Genomic DNA, 21,327 nt, shown 5'->3' with positions numbered 1-21,327 from the left:
TTGGACAAGAAGGTATGAAGAGAATAATTGCTGTAGAGTAATAACTTATTTGTCCATCACTTTCCCAGAAAAACAACTTCTGATATAATCAAGAACTAAAAAATAATTGGAAATATTTTCTGACTGGGTAAACTTAAAATCACACAGAGGCTAATGTACCTTTTTAAATGGAGACTTTTACCCCAATTTGTTTATTGTTACTCTTGATCAGTTATTATCTGTATGGGTACCTGGTTGACCAACCACAGCTTAGAAGCAGTGATTTAGGAGATTGGGTAAAGAACACTCTAGAAACAGTGAGGGATGAGAGTTTTGAATATGGAACAGGAAAACTGAAAATACAGATTCCATAAAAACCTGTCATCATGGGGCCATTTAGAATAAGGAGTAAATTGCTTTCCATTTGTGAAGGCCCCCGTGGTTATTGCTGTCTGAAAGATCCCACGGTAACCTAAAGCATATTCACAGTGATAGACCTTAGCTTAAATTAGGTTCACTAGACTGAGTACTGCCTCTGCTGACTGGTAGGGAGGTACAGGACACAGTTAACAGCGTTTCTGTCCAAAATGGTTTCAGTGAAATGAGTTTGGGCATTGCAGTGGATAAACTATTATTTGGAAACTTCACCCCTGTGGAGTAGCTTCTTCTCTGAACATAGAGGACAAATGAAGTGTTACTTTGTTTGGTTTGAGAAAATTATCTTTCTTTTAAACATAACTAGACTTTTGTTGAAAAACATTTCAAACACATCATCCGTGACGTTTATATAATACAAATGAGTAATTTATTTCATAAAATTACCTTATTTCTACCTGTGCTATATTAAAAGCGTTTTCAGATTGAGTTTTATTTTTAATTTGTCGATGATAGTTGCTGGTACAATTTTCTGTTCTTATGTAGGTATATAAGGAAAAAGAGATTCGGAAAATGTGCTATGTTAGGATGGTATCTACTTTACCCTCAAGCTTTTTGTAATCTCAAGGCACATTTGTTTTAAATCTTGAATACAAGGAGTAGATTGTAATAACTTTTGTGGAATGAGAGGTTACATTCATTTAATAAGTCATAAAACTTCATCCCAGAAAAGAGATATCATGTGTGATGGCAGTCTAGTATAGTATGTATGTAGTCTTTTATGATCAGTGGTGGAAACAAAAGAGGAATAATAAGAGAGAATCAGTAGTACAATGTCTTGTCTTTATGATTTAAAATTCTTTCCATAAAAACATAGTTAAGTATCTTAGAATAAATAATCTCCTTTTCTGTCTCAAACTGTATGACATGAGATTTATTTCTGGGCAAGTTTCATTAGTATTTGTTGCACAATAGACATATATATCATCAATTGATGGGTCAGGGGCGCCAGTATGTAGGTTGTAGGTTGCTTTTGAAACACCATTATTTTAGTTCCCTGCTACTACTAAATCTGTGAGCAGTGTATCTCAGCAAGACTTGGCTTAAAATGTAGAGAAGATGGGATACCAGCAGAGAAATACTCATTAAAGTCAAATGTTGCATTTACTCCTATAATGATAGGCCATGGGAAATGTCAGTGAAAACAACAGGAAGCAATTTGATTCAAAGAAAAATAATAAGATGATATCAAGTTCAAGAATCGTGTTATATATATAGCAATAAACCTTAAAAGGAGTAAAATGTTATCCTAGTAATATAACACGGTGGATGGAAACCATTATGAGAATGAATCTTGACATTGATTATTGGAAGGCAAAAATAACTAATTTATGGAGTATCCCTGATGGATCAGACACTGAGCATTTTACATACACTGTTAAGCATTTTATATATATTTTCATCTTTCAGGCAAAGGGAAATAAAATTGTATTTACTACCCTACCTTAAATAAAAATAACTTTTTTTTTTTTTTAAAGGAATGGAGCCTATTTAATCAGCTACCTGTTTATAATTTATATTGACTTTCTTATTTTTTATGAAAGTTTGCCTAAAACTTCTCTGGCAAAGAAGAATATGGAAACAATCTTAAGACATCTATCTTATGGAGGAAATGCTATAGTTCTCTTTGTTAGTTTAATTTGATGGCTAAAAGTAATTTAGTAATATATATACGAATTTATTTTCAAGTAGCATTTCCTGAAAATAAAAATAAATTTGTGCTTAAAATATAGATATTTGTATTTGATAATTAAAAGTATTTCTTAGGATATTTTATTCTGATGGAATTTTGTTTCAGAAATACCTTTTCTTTTCAGAAATAAACTATAAAACTTTAATATAAGACCTGTATTTGGGGTGGGGGATGGGGTAGTAAGTCAGGTAAAATCAACCAGAAATCTGTAGAAAGTTTTTCTTATTCATCTATTTTTTAATAATTACAACAATAATGCTGTTTGTGTATATTACAACAACAAATATACCATGTATAGTGCTAGGTATTCAATGACTGTTAATTGAATGAAAAAAAGTTATATTTCTAATCTTCTGACTGAGTTTCCCAAATATTTGAGGTTTTTTGGCTTTTGATACTCATACTGCATCTATCAAAAATAAATATTTCACCTTGAATAATTCAGACAAAGCATTTCTCCTTTTTATGCCTTTTTCTTTTGTTATAGTTCATGAGAATGAGAGGAATGTTTATATTAAGAAAGTGTGTAACAGATACATTATTTAGGATCACTTTTACACTTTTAATAATGCTGTTTCTGCTTATCTCTCCTCATGTGTTTTCAGTGGCTGCCCATAAAACTGGCAGTTTTTATTCCTGTAAGTAAAAGGAATCAGTTTCACTCAGTATTTTCAAACTAAATTCTTAGAATCTTGAATTTGTAGAGATTTCAGGGTTTCGTAAGATAGTTTTCCACTTGGTGTAGGAATGAAAGGCGTAGGGCAGAGTATGACTGACAGAAACAAACATAGATGGGCATTGGAAGAACAGGGTCTTGCCTTATAGAGTAGATCGGATAAATTCTACAAAACATGACCAAAACTGTCAGGTAGCTTCTGAAATCCAGATAAAATGTACCTTTGGTATCTTCCTGACAGCACCCCCTCACCTTAATTTCATTACTTATTTATAACATTGTGTACGTTTAAGGTGTACAACCTTTGATGCATTTATATGTTGCAATATGATTACCCATAACCTTATTTTCAAACAGCACCCCATAATCCTATCTTTAAACAAAAGAAAAAGAAATACTGCTTTCATTCTTTTTTAACCCATTCCTACTCCTAGTGATCACTTCTCATCTGTGTCTTTTTAAATACACAAAAATCATACACAATCTATTTTAGAATTTTGATGTATAATAATTAACTTTAAAAGTTTGGGGTTTAATTTCTCTTTATTTTTAAAACTAATTATGAATTTTTATTGTGTTTTCAGTACTTAAACAAATACATACACGTACTCGTATTTAGAAAAACAGCCTTAAATCGGTAATGCTATTAAATAATTACAGCTACTTCACTAAAGTATTTACAGATACAACTTAGAAAAAAGTTTCAATTATGACATATTTAAAGTGTTAAATGAAAATTTAGCAAAGCCTTGTGAGAAAGAGAGATTTTAAATTTATCTTCATTTCTAGAAAAGGATGTGTAAGTATTTGAGTATGACTTCTTTTTAGCTTATGTTCTGAAGCATTATTGATTAATATTTAATTGAGCTAAGGACAACCAATACTTTGGCTCCTAATAAAACATATTCCCTATAGGTAATTGAATCCATTCTTTGAAGGTTGTTTCTTGTTATCATACCGTAGCTTTTGAGGTTTGAATCATTGCTCTCCACCTTCTCCCAAAAAGGTACCTTATCAAAGTATTCTTTCAAGTCACAAAAAGGACAATATTTCAGAGGCTTTCTTCTAAATGAAATATTCTCCATCTTGATAGTTAAAGAACCACAGAAATGGCTGTTTACGCCTTTGTGTAGTACTTGAAACAGGAGTTTGATTCTTTGGAAAAGACATGGCAGGGTAGTTTATCACAATCTTTACTTGGGTTTTATTATTTACTAATAGTGTTTTTCCCTTTTCACTTTCTCATAAAGTCTTTTTTTTAAAAATGTCTTTGTATGGGGAGCTGGATGACTTTGTAGTGTCCTTTTATGACATGTTCCCTTCCTAGTATTTATTTATTTATTTATTAATGTTTCAAAATAGTTTTTTATTTTTCTATTATAGTTGACATACAATATTATATTAGTTTCCGGTGTACAACACAGTGACTAGACATTTATATAATTTACAAAGTGATCACCCTGATAAATCCAGTACCCATTTGACACCATGCATAGATATTACAATACTACTCTATTCCCCATGCTATACCGTACATCTCCATGACTGTCTTGTAACTACCAATTTGTACCTCTTAATCCTCTCTCCCCCTTCACCCATTCCCCCAACCACCCTATCCGGCAACCATCAAAATACTCCCTGTATCTATGGGCTTGTTACTGTTTTGTTTGTTTATTTGTCCTGTTTTCTAGATTCCATTTATAAGTAAAATCATATGATATTTGTCTTTCTCTGTCTGACTTACTCTAGTAAGCATAATAACCTCTAGGTCCATCCATGTTGTTGCAGATGGCAAGATTTCATTCTCTTTTATGGCTAATATTCCATTGTTATATATGTATCACATCTTCCTTATCCATTCCTCCAACAACAGACACCCAGGTGGCCTTCACATCTTGGAGAGTGTAAACAGTGCTGCGATAGATATATGGATGCACACGTCCCCTTAAAGTAGCAGTTTAGGTTTATTCAAATAAATACCCAGAAGTGGGATTACTGGGTCCTTCTTTGTCTCTTGTTATAGCCTTTGTTTTAAAGTCTATTTTGTCTAAGTATTGCTACCCCAGATTTTTTGTTTTTTGTTTCCATTTTCATGAAATATCTTTTTCCATTCCTTTACTTTCAGTCTGTGTGTGTCTTTTCAATCTGAGGTAAGTCTCTTGTAGGCAGCATATGTAAGGGTCTTGTTTTCTTACCCATTCAGCCACCCTGATTTTGATTGGAACACTTAATCCATTTATATTTAAAGTAATTGTGATAGATATGTAGTTATTGCCATTTTATTACTCATATTTTTTATCTTTTTACTTTATCTTCTTTTTAAAGAAGTCCCTTTAACATTTCTGGTAATAATCGTTTGGTGATGATGAACTCCTTTGTTGGCTTTTTCTTGTTTGGGAAGTTCTTTACCTGTCCTTCAATTCTAAATGATAACTTTACTGAGTGAAGTGATCTTGGTTGTAGGTCCTGGCTTTTCATCACTTTGAATATTTCATGCCACTCTCTTCTGGCCTGCAAAGTTTCTGTTGAGAAATCAGCTGACAGTTTTATGGGAGCTCCCTTGTAGGTAACTAACTGCTTTTCTCATGCTGCTTTTAAGATTCTATGTTTTTATTTTTTTGCATTTTAATTATGATGTGTCTTGGAGTGGGCCTCGTTGGATTCATCTTGTTTTGGGACATTCCACGCTTCTTGGGATTGTATGTCTATTTCCTTTGCCAGGTTAGGGAAGTTTTCCATTATTATTTCTTCAAATAGGTTTTCAATTTCTTGCTCTCTCTCTTCACTTTTTGGTCCCCCTATGATGCAAATGTTGGTACGCTTGATGTTGTCACAGAGACCCCTTATACTATCTTTTTTTGGGGGGCGGGGGGTGTTTTTCCCTCTGTTCTGACTAGGTGTTTTCTGCTCCATTGTCTTCCAAATTGCTGACTCAATATTCTACTTCATCAAGCTATTGTTGATTCTCTAATGTATTCTTCATTTCAGTTATTGTATTCTTTAATTCTGACTGGTTATTTTTTATGTTTTGTATCTTCATTTTTCTGTTTCCTATCTTTGTTGAAGTTCTCACTGAGACATTGAGCATCCTTATAACCAGTGTTTGGAACTCTGCATCTGGTAGATTGTTTGTCTTTATTTTGTTTAGTTCTTTTTCCTGAGCTTTGTTCTTTTCTTTCATTTGGGACATGTTTCTTTGTCTCCCCATTTTGGCAGCCTCCCTGTGTTTTTCTATGTATTAGGTAGGGCTGCTATGCCTCTGGTGTTAATAGAGTAGCCTTACATAGTATGTGTCCTGTGGGGCCCAGTGGCACAATCTCCCTGGTCACCTGAGCCGAGTGCTCCAGGTGTGTCCCTTGTGTTCTTTGCCCTCCTATTGTAGTTGAAGCTTGGTTGCTATTTGCATGTCAGTGAGAGGGATTGACCCTCAGGCTGATTGGTTGTAAGCACTGGCCATGACTACAGTGGAGGAATGGTTGTGCAGGGGCTGACCCTACAGATCAGGATTTGCATTAGCGGGGCTCTGATGCCAGTCCAGTCTTCCTTTTGGGTGTGTCCTTTGTAGAGGTGGTTGGGTGGTGCTCTTGTGTGGTCTGAAGCTGACCACTGGGTATTTTGGTTCTGGGGCCTCTTGGGAGGGGCTCTTTTGAAAGCCCAGGTCAGCTGCTGCCTGTGCCCTGCCGGAGGCCACTTGGGATGAGCTACAAAGTGATCTGAGATGGTTGCCTCATGTGCTGGGCTTGGAGGTGACTGGGAAAGGCTAAGCTGTGGACTAAGGCTGGCTGCTGCTAGTGCTGGGCTTGGGACTGCTTAGCAAGAGGTACGGAATACACTGAGGCCAGATGCTACTTGTTTGGGATTTGTGAACCTTTGGGAGATTTTAGGAATGTCTGCAGTATGAGCTAAGACAGACTATTTGTATGGAAAAGCCACTTGAAGCAGCTTGAGTGGACCTGCAAGTTGGGTGGGATGGGTTCTCAGAGAATCACCAGGGCAGGACAAACAAACGGTGGTAGCTAGGTTGATAGAGACTTACATATGGTGGCCGCCTAGTTCTGCACACTGGGAGCGGGGGAGGGCTCAACTAAGCAACAATGTCTTCTTGCAGCACTCTGGGAGAAAGCTGCCCCTTCAGCCCTTGTCTTGGAGCCAGACAATTCAGTTCCTCCCCACATTCCCTGGTGTCTTTTGAGCTGCTGCCCCAGTGCTGGAGCTCAGAGTCTGTGAGCACATCAGCGAGTATGTCCTTGTGTGGGCCCTTTAAGAGGATCGCTTGGGACTCCTGCTGCCCGCTGGGTCAAACAGCCACAGTGTCCGCTGGTTGTCACAGCCAGAAGTTATGGGGACTTCTCTTCCCAGCACTGGAGCCCTGGGCTGTGGAGCCTGGTGGGGGGCTGGGACCCCTCGGTCCTCAGGGGGACCTTTGCAGCACAGATATCCCTCCCGATTTTTAACCGCTGCGTGTGAGTGTGGGTCCAGCCCCTTCCTCTTCCACCCCTTGTACCGGTCTCAGTGTGACTTCTGTATGTCCTTAGTTACAGGAATTCTATTCAGCTATACTTCAGGTGATTCTCAATGATGGTTGTTCTGTAGTTTCATTGTAATTTTGATGTGTTCATGAGAGGAGGCAAGCACAGCACTTACCTACACCACCATCTTGAATGGAATTTGGGGCTTAATTTTTTGTAAAGCTTATTATGAGCTTTCTGTTTGGGAAGATTATTCTTTTTGGTGGAAAAATGAAAATAAACCATTTACTTTTGTAATTATTAAAAATTAGCTGTAGGGGCCAGCCCGGTGGCTCAGGCAGTTAGAGCTCCAAGCTCCTAACTCCGAAGGCTGCCGATTTGATTCCCACATGGGCCAGTGGGCTCTCAACCACAAGGTTGCCAGTTCAACTCCTTGAATCTGGCAAGGGATGGTGGGCAGCGCCCCCTGCAACTAAAATTGAACACGGCACCTTGAGCTGAGCTGCTGCTGAGCTCCCGGATGGCTCAGTTGGTTGGAGTGCATCCTCTCAACCACAAGGTTGCAGGTTTGACTTCCGCAAGGGATGGTGGGCTGTGCCCCCTGCAACTAGAAAAACGGCAACTGGGCTGGAGCTGAGCTGCGCCCCCCACAACTAAGACCGAAAGGACAACAACTTGAAGCTGAACAGCACCCTCCACAACTAAGATTGAAAGGACAACAACTTGACTTGGAAAAAAAGGCCTGGAAGTACACACTGTTCCCCAATAGAGTCCTGTTCCCCTTCCCCAATAATAAAAAAAAAAATCTTAAAAAAAAAAAATTAGATGTAGTGGTAGATATAGTAGCTTAATAAAATTTTGAAGAGTAAAACTTTAAGCAAACAACAATCTTGTTGCTTCATTGTTCATCTAGTATACTTTGTGGGAAGACCCTAGGATTTGGAGTTATACAGACTTGAGTTCAAACCAGCCATTTACTATGTGAATTTGAATATAAATGATTTACCTCATTGAGTTTTATTTACTTTCATTTTTTTTTCAGTTTGGGATCAGAAGAGCTATATTCATACTTATTGTGATGGTTAAATTAGATGGTTTTTATAAAGGAGAGTGGCTAGGCTCTCAGAAATGTTAGTGGTCAGCCCTCTCTTTTGAATACAGTTTAAGACAAAATAATAAAATCCTCAGCTCAGTGCTTTAGTATGTCATAAAAAAGCCTTAGAGAGTCATAACACTATTTGATAGTCATCGTTTAATATGTGCATCTGTTTTTATTATTTGCACTTTATGATTTTTAGAAAGATTATAATAGTGTTCTTCTGTAGTTTTGTTTTTCCCTGAATTGAAAAACCAAAAAAGAAAAGACATGTCCCGAAAAATTTCATTCTTCTTGAGCAAATGCCTTGACGCATCAGATAAGACTTCTTCGTAAATTTTTTTAACCCCAGGATTTTATTTTGAAAAAAGTCAAGCTTATAGAAAAGTTTGAACAATAATTCAGTGAACACCTTTATCTAGATTTCCCAATTGTTGAGATTTTTCCACATTTGCACACTCTTCCTTCCGTCCTTACACATGCACATGCACAGACTTTTTTTTTTTCTTCACTGAACCTTTTAGGAATCCTGAATACTTCTCGGATATCTCCTAAGAACAAGGAGATTCTTCTACACTATAAAACACTCAAAAAACTTAACCTTGATACAATGCTATTATCTAATATACAGTTTAGAACCCTATTTCCTCAGTTGTCTTGATATATCCTCTCTTCCTCTCTCTCTTTTAAATTCAAGCTCATTCAAGTATTTTATATTGCATTTAATTGTCATGACTGCTTTTCTTGTCTTTCATAAATTGAGTCCCTGAAATCTGGTTTTTGAGCGTTCTGAAGGTTATTCGTAACAATGAAACAGTTCCCTGTATGGCCTGTTAGGAATTCTTAGATTGCACGGGCACATCCAACTGTCGGTCACTGTGCCCCCCTGATGTCTGTGAAACCTTTGCATTGACATTTAGTATTGCTTTGACGGACCGCTGTTGAGCATTACTTGTTCTAATACATAATTATGTCTTAAATACAAGTGAAAATCAAACTCCAAATTTTGAGCTTGCTAATTTTCTTTTCTCATGTAGATAATTAGCCACTCTTCAATTTTTAGCTATAACATGAGCATTGCATTTTATAATATATTTTTAGCAGAGCTAAAATTTTATAATTTTTTCTAAACTTGCATTTAGAATAATTCAGAGGCAAAATTAAGTCTTTAAATCTCACACACCTACTGTGTAAAATGACATATTAAAAACTCAGTGAAGTCACCTCAAACAGAAAACAATTAGTCCCCAAGAAAGTAGTGAAATAGAAGAAGTTCAGATATTGTCTTGAATCCAATTCAGGGAACATATGCTTCCTTGATTCAGGGAACATATGCTTCCTTTTGTTTTGTTTTGAAAATATTTTGTAGCCATGGTGTTCGTTGTTTTTATTCTAAAGTTATTTGATGAGCTCTTTTAACCCCTCGATGATTTTTTTCCCCAGAGGTCATTCTCATATTGTCAGACTAATTTGCTGGTATGAATACATTTACATTTATATTTAGTTTTGTAATGAGCATTTTGGAAGCTCATTTCAAGCTTGGTAATTACCAAACTAGGTAGATAATGCACACTGGAAGAATACTATGCTAATTAGTTTACGAATTCATTCAGCAAACATTTACTGAGTCCCTACTGTGTGCCACATACAATGCTAGGGATGCAAGAAGAGTTCAATATGGCCTCGTGGAGTTCATAGTCTGGCAGGGAAGCTGGCTGTGACTCAGTGTGGTAAATACCACACTACCCACAAAGGGAAAAGGAAAAAATAAATGTATAGTTCTTCCAGGGCGAGGCTCACAGATAGGGTGCCATTTAGCTGGTCTTTAAGGCTCAGAACATGGGTGTGAACAACAAAATCAAGGGAACATTTGTGCCTTATCACTAGTAACGGGTTGTTTTTATTGTAAGAAGTCCTTTCTCATAGTCTGCTCTGCACTTTGCCTCTGTCACCAAGCACCTGTGGCATGGCTGGAGTAGCAGATGGGGCTAAGGCCAGGAGTTACTTCTGCATTTATCTTACCATTGTTGCTCTCTCACAGTGTGTGTGTGTGGGGGGGAAGGGGGGACAGTTTGGACTCAGGATTCAGATAGACCTGGGTTGGAGTACTGGCTCTGTTACTTACATGTCCACTTATGAAATGTGTGTGTGTGTGTGTGTGTGTGTGTGTGTGTGTGATTACTCAACTTTCTAATGCTCAATTTCTCCACATAGAAAATGGGGATAATACTTATCTCACAAGATCATTGTAATGATTAAACAGCAGATAATCCATGAAAAACTCTAACACTTAACACAGTCTTCTCTTCAGTTTGGTTTCACAGGATCAGCCTGTTGTCCAGATGTGTCTCCTGGATAGGCAGGGGCATTCAGGAGCCTGGACTGCGTGGGCCAGGAATAGCTTGTGGACTGCACAGCTTGACATGGAGAGTTCATTAGAAAGATGATACCCAGGGTGAGGCTGAAATCAAGAGTCAGACGGTTCAACTGAGGCAACAGGATGAAACTAGATGTGCCAGCACTGGGCAAGGGAGGTGAGAAGAAAGGGTAGAGGGTGGACCTAGAGAGTTCTCTGAGATGCCAGAGCACAGTCCCCAGAGCTTTTGTCCAGGCATTTCCCTCAGCTGAAGTGGAAGTGGCTTCAACCACTCCATGCACCTTTTCTCTCTGGGCCCAGGCTGATGTGAAAACGGATTCTCCCCTGTGAACAGTTACAAAGCAAAGCAAGTGAGCACAGCAGGCGCTGCTACCACCTGGTCCATCTCTTCCTGCATCCTCTGCAAGTGCCCATTTACTACCACTTAAGCACGCTGTGTTCTGGACGCCTTGGCCTGCTGTGGGAATTAGAGCCCAGTGTAATCTGTGGAAAGTGTTGCGTCTGGTTTTTTTTTTGTTAGGCCCAGGAATGCTGATAAACTATCTCAAGGTCAGTGAGAAATTCATTTATCTCTTGAATTTAACTGCATTTTCTCCAGAGTTCTCTTGGAGCCCTCCAGTGAAGTGAGGAAGGAATGCACTAGTAAAAACATGATTACCGGTGCAGGGCAGGGCAGGGTGAGTGGGTGTCTCCTTCTCCTGTAGTGTCCTCAGGTTCTTCACACCAGCAGGTTGGGAGGGACTTGGGAGGTGGCACGAGAAGCCTGTGTAGCCCACCGTGCCCTCGTGTGTCCTGGTAATTGAACCCTGCCTGGAAAACAGACGTGAGTAGACAGAATGGACATTTGAACTCGTTGCAACCATTCTGTAATTATGATCAGAGTAGGTCACTACGCCACAGACTGTCTGTGAAGGACCAGCCCCCCACAATCCATTGCAGACCAGTACTTTTGTAAAATATAATAAAATTGCCACGGCAGTATCAAATAGTTATAATAGTTTCTGAACACTCCCACTCTGTACTTATCCATGTGGACCAGTGTGGTTTAGGTGACATGACCTTGGAGTGCTCTGTATGAGATAGGAAAGTTCTCATAAGAAGCTTTCATAAGGGAAAGTCACATTTATCTAAAAGAACTGACTATTAAAACAAAGCCACAAACCTTATTTTACTACCTTGGCATTTTGCAAGAACAGACTGCAGTGAAAATGGTGCCCCTCAGAGTGGTGGAATGGTGCTCTGCGGCATCCCCGCCCCGCATCCACGACACACACGGCTACTTCTGCTGCCGGCGTGTGCCGGTGCCTATTCGGAATATTCCACAGCCTTTCTTTGTCTAGCCTTGCTGCAATGCACCCCCTAAACCACGGTCCCTACCCCTCAGCATTCTTTCTTTCTTTCTGGATGCCATCTGTATATAGAGTACGTACTCATGCTGCTATTACTGTTACACATCATTTGATGTTGTAGTTTGTTCACGTGTCTTCCTCTACTGAACTGTGAGCATCATAATTGATGAACTGAGAGAAAAGGGTATGAAGTCAAAGAAAAAACAAAATGCAGAAATAGAGGAGTACTAAAAGGATGGCAGGAGTTGGCCAGATGTGTATAGTGAGGCTTAAGATTCCTGAAGTAAGGACCAGCCATGTGTGTAGTTAGAGTGAAACTGCTAAAGTGGATGTTGGGTGAAGTTTTTACTGGCGCCAAGGAAGCAAAAACAATTTGAGGTTGGGCTTGGACATCGAAGTCTTCTGTGATGATGGCAAAACTGGAGTGGAAAGGAAACTGAGCCAGCTCTCAGGCGGGAGGGGTCCTGAATGCTGGGAATCTCAGGAGCATGGGCGTTTGCATGGCAGTTCCAACTAGTGGTCTAGAAGCCAGTGGGGCAGCCTGGAGAGTCCCTCGGATCCCACCATGTGCAGGGAGTGGCTCCTAAGAGAAGTAGTGTTCTTGGAGAAGAACCGGGTTTCAGCTGAGGCAGAGCCATGTCAGAAATGTATTAGATCACCGGAGGGTGAAAGTGCTGGAGAGGAGGAATCCCCCAGTCAGCAGTTCGGTAGAGCAAATATGTATTGAGCAGTTCCCATTGCCAGGCGCTGTGCTCAGCCCTGGGTACTGGGGCAGCAAACGCTCCCTGCCCTCGAGACACTTCCCGTCTCAGGGGTAAGGTGAAAGGAGTGTGGCTAGATGATGGGGAAAGGCGTTGTCCAGAGTGTCTGGCGTGTGGAGGATCGCGGATGACAGATCGCAGAAGGCGTGGTTGGATCAGGGGTCTTTAGCCTCCACCTGTTCACAGCAGCGCTTGTTTTACTCAGCTTTCTCTGAGGTAACTGTCGGGTTCCCAGTGAGGCATTTTAACCTCCTGAGGTTTACCTTGCGTACAAAGGCAGTGTAGTGTAGAAGTGAAGAGCTTGGATTTGGACCATGCTTTCATTTATTGATTAAATATTCAAGAGGGACTACAGTGTGTTTGGCATTGGGCTGGGCCTGAGGCAAACAGACATTGTTTAGGATCTTAGTTGCCTCTTTTATTAGCTCTGTGACCTGGGGCAACTTACTCAAACCTTCTGTAAACACCTGTAAAACCCGGTCTTCTGTAAAACCCGGTTGTTGTAATTTTTTGAAAGCACAGAGCCTGACACACAGTGTGTGCTAAATAAACATTTACATATCATTAGGCTCACGTTGTCAAATTTTACTCTAAAAAAATGCCGCAATATTAGTACCTCTGTAATCTCCTATAATTTCCCACTTAATTTTAGTTGGCCAAAGTATGTAATCTATGTATCTCTTACAGCTAATCCCCTTACCTCAAATTTGGATTGATTTAACATTGCATGTAGATTTGTGGAAGATGGTTTGAGGGCAGTTCTTGAAATTAGAATAATGAAAAGGCTTATAGATCCAGAATTATGTTTTTATTAAAAAGTAAACATTCATGTTGTATCACATAGGCAATTACATTAGAAGTTAAATGAAATTAAAAATTTTCTTTAACTCTTTTAGAAGGGAGACTTGATATTAAACCATATAGTTGGTGAGACTGAAGTCCCTTGGATGGTTGTTGTAACCTTCAGGAGAGAGTCACACTGTCTCATCCCGGACAGAGATCATTACATATTTTAAAGGCAGCCTATGATTCCTGTTAAAAGATAAACTGAGGAATAGCAAACATTTTAAGAGTTTATTTGAGCAAAAATTGATTTGAATTGGGCAGCATCCAATCTAATAGCTAGAAAGGAGCTCTGAGGAGCTGTACAAAATAAAAGATTTATAGGCAGAAGAGAGTGGGAACAAGGAAATTGTACTAGACAAAAAAGTGAGTTGGTTATTGGAAGGTTACTTTCTTTTAGGGGATGGCAGAGGTGTGCAAGCAGGTTGCTCCACTAGTGTTGATCAGGCGATTCCTGATTGGCCGATTGTCGTGAGCAGGACGTGGCTATGAAAGCGGCAATCTCACACATGTTTATGTCTTTCCACAAGATCAGACTTTATTAGAATAAAGCCATGAATCTAGCCCTACTGACTCGGTTTACCACGGGCATTGACCAAGGCTCTGGCCAGAGGATAGTCTTCAATAGAGGGAGAACGATTTCACACAAGAGGGTCACACAGGTTTCCAAGCAGTAGGGTTAGTGTCATGCAGGGTGCCAGGTGGGGTCTCAGCTCCTGCTCCCCACATAAGAACGCAGAATATGGTGAGGCCAAAAAGGAAGACCCGGGGAGCCATAGATAGGGGAGTCATCCACTATATTCTCGCTGGTGGCATCTGCCTCTCTGCAGTCCACAATCCACAATCCGCCCTTGCTATCCCCATTTTCTGCTAACGTAGCCACAGCAGTTATATTAGTGGCCAGTGGCTCACCGGTCACAGCTGACGCCCAACTAGTTAGTCACAGCTGATGGCCATCTAATCACAGCCATTTACTACCCGAGCCAGCACCTTTCCATGTGAGGCCAAGAGCCTGGAAACTGCACTCCTGGCTCTGTCCCCACAATTAGGCAAGGTCAACAGTCTTACACAAGAAGGATGGGAGAGTCCGGTGTTCCATGAGAGTCCCTTCCCCGCTGGGGTGCATAGGGTTGGGCGTCAGGCGGGGCTGGTGAGACAGTCAGGACACGCCAGGCTTCAAGCGCCTCGTCTGGGACGAGTGCAGATGCAGCTGTCAGCTCCTCAGCTGAGGCCTGAGCGAGGAGCCCGCAGAGAGCTCTGATCTTATGCTTGAGACTGGGTGAGATGCCCCCATCTGCAGTCCCATAAAGCTCATCTGCAGTCCGGTAAAGCCGTCCAGATGGTCACACTCCACCCTGCGCCTGGAGTTAGGGCGTTCACTGGGTACGCCTTTCCCGTGATGCTCTGGCACAACTGTCACTGTGTGATTGACAGAGCTATCAGTATTATTAGAGTCCATTCTGTGTTCATAATTAATGCTCTGTACACTGGTGTAAGATTCCATTTCTGGGAGAGCTGAAACTAATTATGTCTTGGTTTGGTGAGGTGCGTCTTAGCAAAAGAAATTTCATTCTGGGTCTGTAGTCTTGTTTTGAAAAGTCCCAAGTGTTTTCCATGAATTTTTAATTTCCAAAGTTTTTTTCTCTTGCTTTTGTCGAAGAATATATTTCTCTAACAATGAAAGTAGCTCAAAAGTTTGAATAAGGATCTGTTATGTAGGTTATAAACCTTAGCCTAAATTGTCAAAGCAGCTGATGATGATGACGACACTAAAATGGACGCAGGGTGGACTGTGTGCCAGGAACCATTTCTCAACTTTATTTTCCCTTGATAATCCATGTGAGTCACTACTACCATATTTGAAGGAAATTTTCCTATTATTGCCATTTTACAGGTGTGGAAACTGAGACACAAGAGTTTAACATGCCCGAGGTCATGTTCTTTTTTTTAAAAAATATTATTTATTTTTAAAAATTGAGTCAAACTAATTTTTAATTGTTTCATTAAATGGGAGTTGCAGGCTGGTAGAACTATAAAAATCTTGGGAACTTCAGAGCCAAGTCATGCAGTTGTTGGTGAGGATATTGCAGGATTCTAAATCAAATAATGATACCTATTTTCATCCTGAATTATGAAATTATGTTAATATTTTATATACTAAGTTCTAACAAAGTAGAGAAAAAGCAATTGTTTATAGTAATTTCTAGTACCAGCATTGTTTTTCTATACATACTCTTAAAACAGATGAAGCATTTAAATTGTTGTCATTTAGTAACACCCAAGGTATTTTCTACATTTTAATCAATTTATCATTCAAATTTTCTGTGCCCAAACTTGTAAAATAATTTACATTCTAATGCTTTTAGCAGTCAATTTGAGTGATTCAGAGCTCCTCTTCCCCCCCCTTCCCTCCCCTACCCCCTTCTCCTTTCATTCATCCCCCTCTCCTTCCCCCTCATTTCCCTCCTTCCCCTCCTCTCACTCCTTCTTTTTGGTATCAGAAAAGATTTATTAGAAAATTTTGACCCTGAACTAGTGTGGGACGTGACACAGCACCACTGTTCATTAAATTAAAACCGATCGGAGGAAATGCACTTGTTTCCAAAGTGGTCTTTTTACAAAACATATAAAAAGCAGTTCTGGTATGAACTGTGCTCTGCCTCTTCCCGTTGACATCCCAATTCAGATTAATTTTGATCTAAATTTAAGTGTAATCCCCTTCCCTTTACAGCTAGAAATCTGAAAATACTGTATTGCCACCCAAGTTAATGGATGAGTACCTAGAAATACGTAAACCATAATGCTATTTGTTTATACCTGGAATTAACTACATTTCTAGAAATGATTTGCTTGCAGTTTAGTCGGGTTTATTATTTTTCTTTGTTTCTCCCTGGAGAGGGAGGAAAAAAACTTTAATATTGAGAAAAATTAATTTAGATAGTAATGACTACCATCCTTAAAAGGCACAAATTAGAACATATAAGACTTTCCTATGTATGAAAAGTTTTATTTCAGTTTTATAAAACTACATTGTATATTATTTTAAAAGCCATGAAGTACATAGATACAAACTTAATAGACATGAAAATATAAGGCAGAATCAAAATCTAATTTCCCTATTCTGTTTCTTACTCCATAGTTTGGGTGGAACAATGGCTGCTTGTTACAGGAGTATATATTGACTAGTATATCTCACAAATGATAAATGCCTCTTGTTGGGGTCAGTACTTTAACCAACGGTTTCTAGCTAGATAATTCCTAGCTCTGATTCTAATTATTCACCTAAAATGGGATAGCACACTCAATGATGTTCTCTGAAATACACCTAAACAAACAAATATACCTAAATTCAGAGCTTGATTCTATGTTAAAAATGTGTTTCGATTTGTACTAAAATAATAATTGGCATGTGTTAGATGTACCTTCAGAACACAACTAATAATTAATGTTATGATCAAGGAGATTTCTAGGAATATAAAGATAGTTCAATATTAGAAAATCTATTAATACAACTTGTATCATTGTGTTAAAGAGAAGAATCAAATGATCAGATAGATGCTGTGAAAGCATTTGACGAATTCTAGTCTTAATTTTTCAAGAATCTTAGTAGTATTAGTAATGCTACTAGCAAACATGTACGAGTATTATAGTCTTACTATAGGGAAATTAATTCATCTGTTAAGGCTGTGGTGTTATATCTTTTGGCCATCTGTATGTTCTCTTTGGAGAAATGTCTGTTCAGGTCCTCTGCCCATTTTTTAATCAGATTGGCTTTTTTTTTTTTTTTTTTTGGTATTAAGTGTGAGTTTTTTATACATTTTGGATATTATCATTGGCAAATATCTTCTCCCATTTGGTAGGATGTCTTTGAGTTTTGTGGGTGGTTTCCTTTGCTGTGCAAAAACTTTTTAGTTTGATGTAGTCTCGTTTATTTTTTCTTTTGTTTCCCGTGCCCAAGGATACTTATCCAAAAATAAATAATAGTAATAATAATAATAATAATAATAAAATACTATTAAGAGCAATGTCAGAGAGTTTACTGCCTTTGCTTTCTTATAGGAGTTTTATGGTTTTGGGTCTCACATTTACTTCTGTAGTCCACTTTGAGTTTATTCTTGTATGTGGTGTAAAAAGGTGGTCCAGTTTCATTTTTTTGTCTAGTTTTCCCAACACCATTTATTGAATAGACTATCTTTACCCCATTGTATATTCTTGCCTCCTTTGTCATAGATTAATGGACCATATAAGCATGGATTTATTTCTGGGCTCTCTGTTCTGTTCTGTTGATCCATGTGTCTGTTTTTATGCCCTGCTGTTTTAATTACTATGGCCTTATAGTATAGTTTGATACCAGGTAGCATGATACCTCCAACTTTATTCTTCTTTCTCAAGATGGCTGTGGCTGTTCAGGGTCTTTTGTGGTTCCGTATAAATTTTAGGATTATTTTTTCTAGTTTTTTGAAAAATACCATTGGTATTTTAATAGGGATTGCATGAATCTATAGATTGCTTTGGGTAGTATGGACATTTTAATGATGTTAATTCTTCCTATCCATGAGCATGGTATATGCTTCCATTTATTTGTATCTTCTTCAGTGTCTTATAATTTTCTGAATACAGGTCTTTTACCTCGTTGGTTAAATATATTCCTAGGTATTTTATTATATTTTTTGATGCAGTTGTAAATGGGATTGTTTTCCTAATTATTCTTTCTGATAGTTTGTTATTGGTGTATAAAAATCTAACCAGTTTCTGAATATTAATTTTATATCCTGCTATTTTACTGAATTCATTTATCTGTTCTAATTGTTTTTTGGTGGAATCTTTAGGGTTCTCTATGTTTAGTATTGTCATCTGCAAATAATAAGTTTTACTTCTTCCTTTCCTTAATTCATTGTATTCCTAAAGCAGTTCTACACAACAACTATTATTAATGTCCTAATGTTACAGGTAAGGAAATTGATACACAAAGAGTTTTACCTTGCCCAAGGTAACAGCAACAGAATGACAGAGACAAGATGCAAATTCACACATTCTGTCTTCAGAGCCTGGGCTCTTTTAAATACTCCAATCTACCAACAAAGATGGAACTACTTTCATTCAACACATACTTATTGAGTGCCTACAGTGTACTGGAAATTATTAATTGTTGTAGATCTGGGGCAGCGCCATGGTAAACAAGACACACACGCTCATTTCTATGTCATGAGGTGTACATTCTTTTGGAAACAGAAAATAGAAATACAAGTTCATAGTTTATGAAGGTTCTTCATTATGATGAATGTTTTTTGCCTTTTCCTCATTTATTTGGCTGGTTTATGAATTCCCTTTCTTCACTCTTGGTGATATGCTGTGTTTTTATGTAGACCCGGGAGACTAGACAGTGTAAGGAGAAATTCTTATTCTTTGGCATCTGAAGACCTGGGTGAGAATGACAGCGCTCCATCATGAGCTAGCTGTGTGTGAACGCTGAGCTTTAGTGTCTTCATTTACAAGGCATTGAGTGCCCGACCTCCTGAGGTGGTTGTTAGGATTAAATGAACATAGGCTCCTAGCATGGTGCTTGGCATAGAAAAGGCTAAATTACTATTGGTTTCCTCTTTTCTATACATTTACATTTTCTAATCGTAATAATTTTCAGCAAACGATGTAAATGTAGGTAGAGGGACTGCATTGAGTTCCCTATAAATGATGTTTTTTTCTCACCAGAATGCCGTATGTTTTCTAACTCAGATAATTTTTGTTTGAAATTATCATTTAGGAAAATGTTGAAGAAAGTTGATATTTCCAGGATAACTGAAAATTATCATTTTGAAAGAGTAAAGTACAAAAAATGCATAACTATTTTCTCAATTTCCTTGAATGACATTGGTATGTATTACATTACTGTGCTAGAATTCATTTCTGTATTTTGTACCATAAATATCATTCATGTCATTTTGGTATTTTAAAATGATGTTGCTTCTTATTTGCTTATACTTATCAAATACACATTTGTTTCATTGGAAATATATTTTTTTGATATTAGTAACTGAGTATAATGTGATAATTAGATTTTATTGTACTATAGTAAATTCTTGATAGAAACCATTTCTGTTAATTAAATTATTAATGTGTATACTTAATAACCTTGGCCTTTGTATGTAATGTGTTAGTGGATTAGTGCTGACTTTTATTTACTTTCTATTTCTATTGACACCATACCAACCACATACACGTAGGTTGCTATAGTGATGCTATGTGATCTCTCTTGCTTTAATCTTCCTCTTTTTTTCTTAATTTGTCTGGCAGATTTCTGTCATAATATCCTACATATCACACAGGGTAAAGTCTATACACTTTAAATCAATATTCAACTCAAGGCCCTTGAGAACCTAGACTCAGTTAATACATAACACTAGATTCTGGTACCTCTAACACAAACCTTGCTTTTCAACCAAGCTGTGGCTGCCTACTGTATTCTGAACATTCTTTAATTTAAAAGATATCATGTAGCCGTCTCATCAACTTTTTGAGTAAGGCACTATTATCTCCATTTTATAGACAAGGAAACTGAGGCACAAAGGAGTTAAATAACTGGTCCAAGGTCCCTCAGCTTGTCTGGAATGCAGTCAAATTTTGAACACAGCAAGTTTCCCTCTGGATATGGGCTTTTTTTTTTTTTATTAGTTTCAGGTGCACAAGACAAAGCAAAACTTAGACGTTTATCATTTATATCCCTCACACTGTGTGAACCCCCCTCCCCCCATCCACTGTCCCTCTGTACGTTCTCCAAATTAATTTTCAAACCCCCATGACCATCTTGTGGTTACCGATTATTTTTCAAAACCTCTCCCCTTCCCCTTATCCCCACCCCCCTGCCCCTCTAGCAACCCTCTGTTTTTCCTCCATGTTGCCAAAACTGTCTCTGATTAGTTCATTCACTTATTATTTTCTTTAGATTCCACATATAAGTAAGATCATATGGTATTTGTCTTTCTCTTTCTGACTTATTTCACTTAACATAATGTTCTCTAGGTCCATCCATGTTGTTGCAAATGGTAAGATTTCTTTCTTCTTTATGGCTGCATAATACTCCATTGTATAAATGTACCACAGTTTCTTAATCCAGTCATCTACTGATGGGCATTTCGGTTGTTTCCAGGTCTTGGCTATTGTGTGTAGTGCTGCAATAAACATAGGCGTGCATAAAGATTTTTGAATTGGAGTTTTGGATTTCTCCGGATAGATACCTAGGAGTGGGATTGCTGGATCATAAGGTAGTTCCATTTTCAGATTTTTGAGATACCTCCAAACTGTTTTCCATAGTGGCTGCACCAATCTGCATTCCCACCAACAGTGCACCAGTGTTCCCTTTTCTTCACATCCACGCCAGCACTTGTTGTTTGTTGATTTATTGATGATAGCCATCTTGACTGGGGTGAGGTGGTGTCTCATTGTGGTTTTTATTTGCATTTCTCTGATGCTTAGTGAGGTTGATGGATATGGGCTTTTTACACTGCCTTTCTTGGGGACTATAACTCCACTCGGGCGTTACCCTAAGTGAGCATTGGTGGGATGACTCAGTTCTTCATTGAGTGTGACACATGACACCTATTTACAGGAGCCAACTATTTACATGGGGGAGAATGTCTCTCCCAGGAGGTGGT

At 38.4% G+C, this 21,327-nt stretch overlaps 1 protein-coding gene across 1 annotated transcript in view; it reads left to right on the top strand.

Moving 5' to 3' along the window:
• Positions 1–21,327, top strand: part of PRKAR2B (protein kinase cAMP-dependent type II regulatory subunit beta) — a 91,354-nt gene that overhangs the window by 22,533 nt on the left and 47,494 nt on the right. The window lies entirely within an intron of this gene.

Source organism: Rhinolophus sinicus, linkage group LG09 (genome assembly GCF_036562045.2).
Source record: "Rhinolophus sinicus isolate RSC01 linkage group LG09, ASM3656204v1, whole genome shotgun sequence".
In the NCBI taxonomy this organism is placed as follows: Eukaryota; Metazoa; Chordata; class Mammalia; order Chiroptera; family Rhinolophidae; genus Rhinolophus; species Rhinolophus sinicus.
Note: the sequence above shows the minus strand (reverse complement) of the source record. Positions and strands in the feature narration are given on the sequence as shown.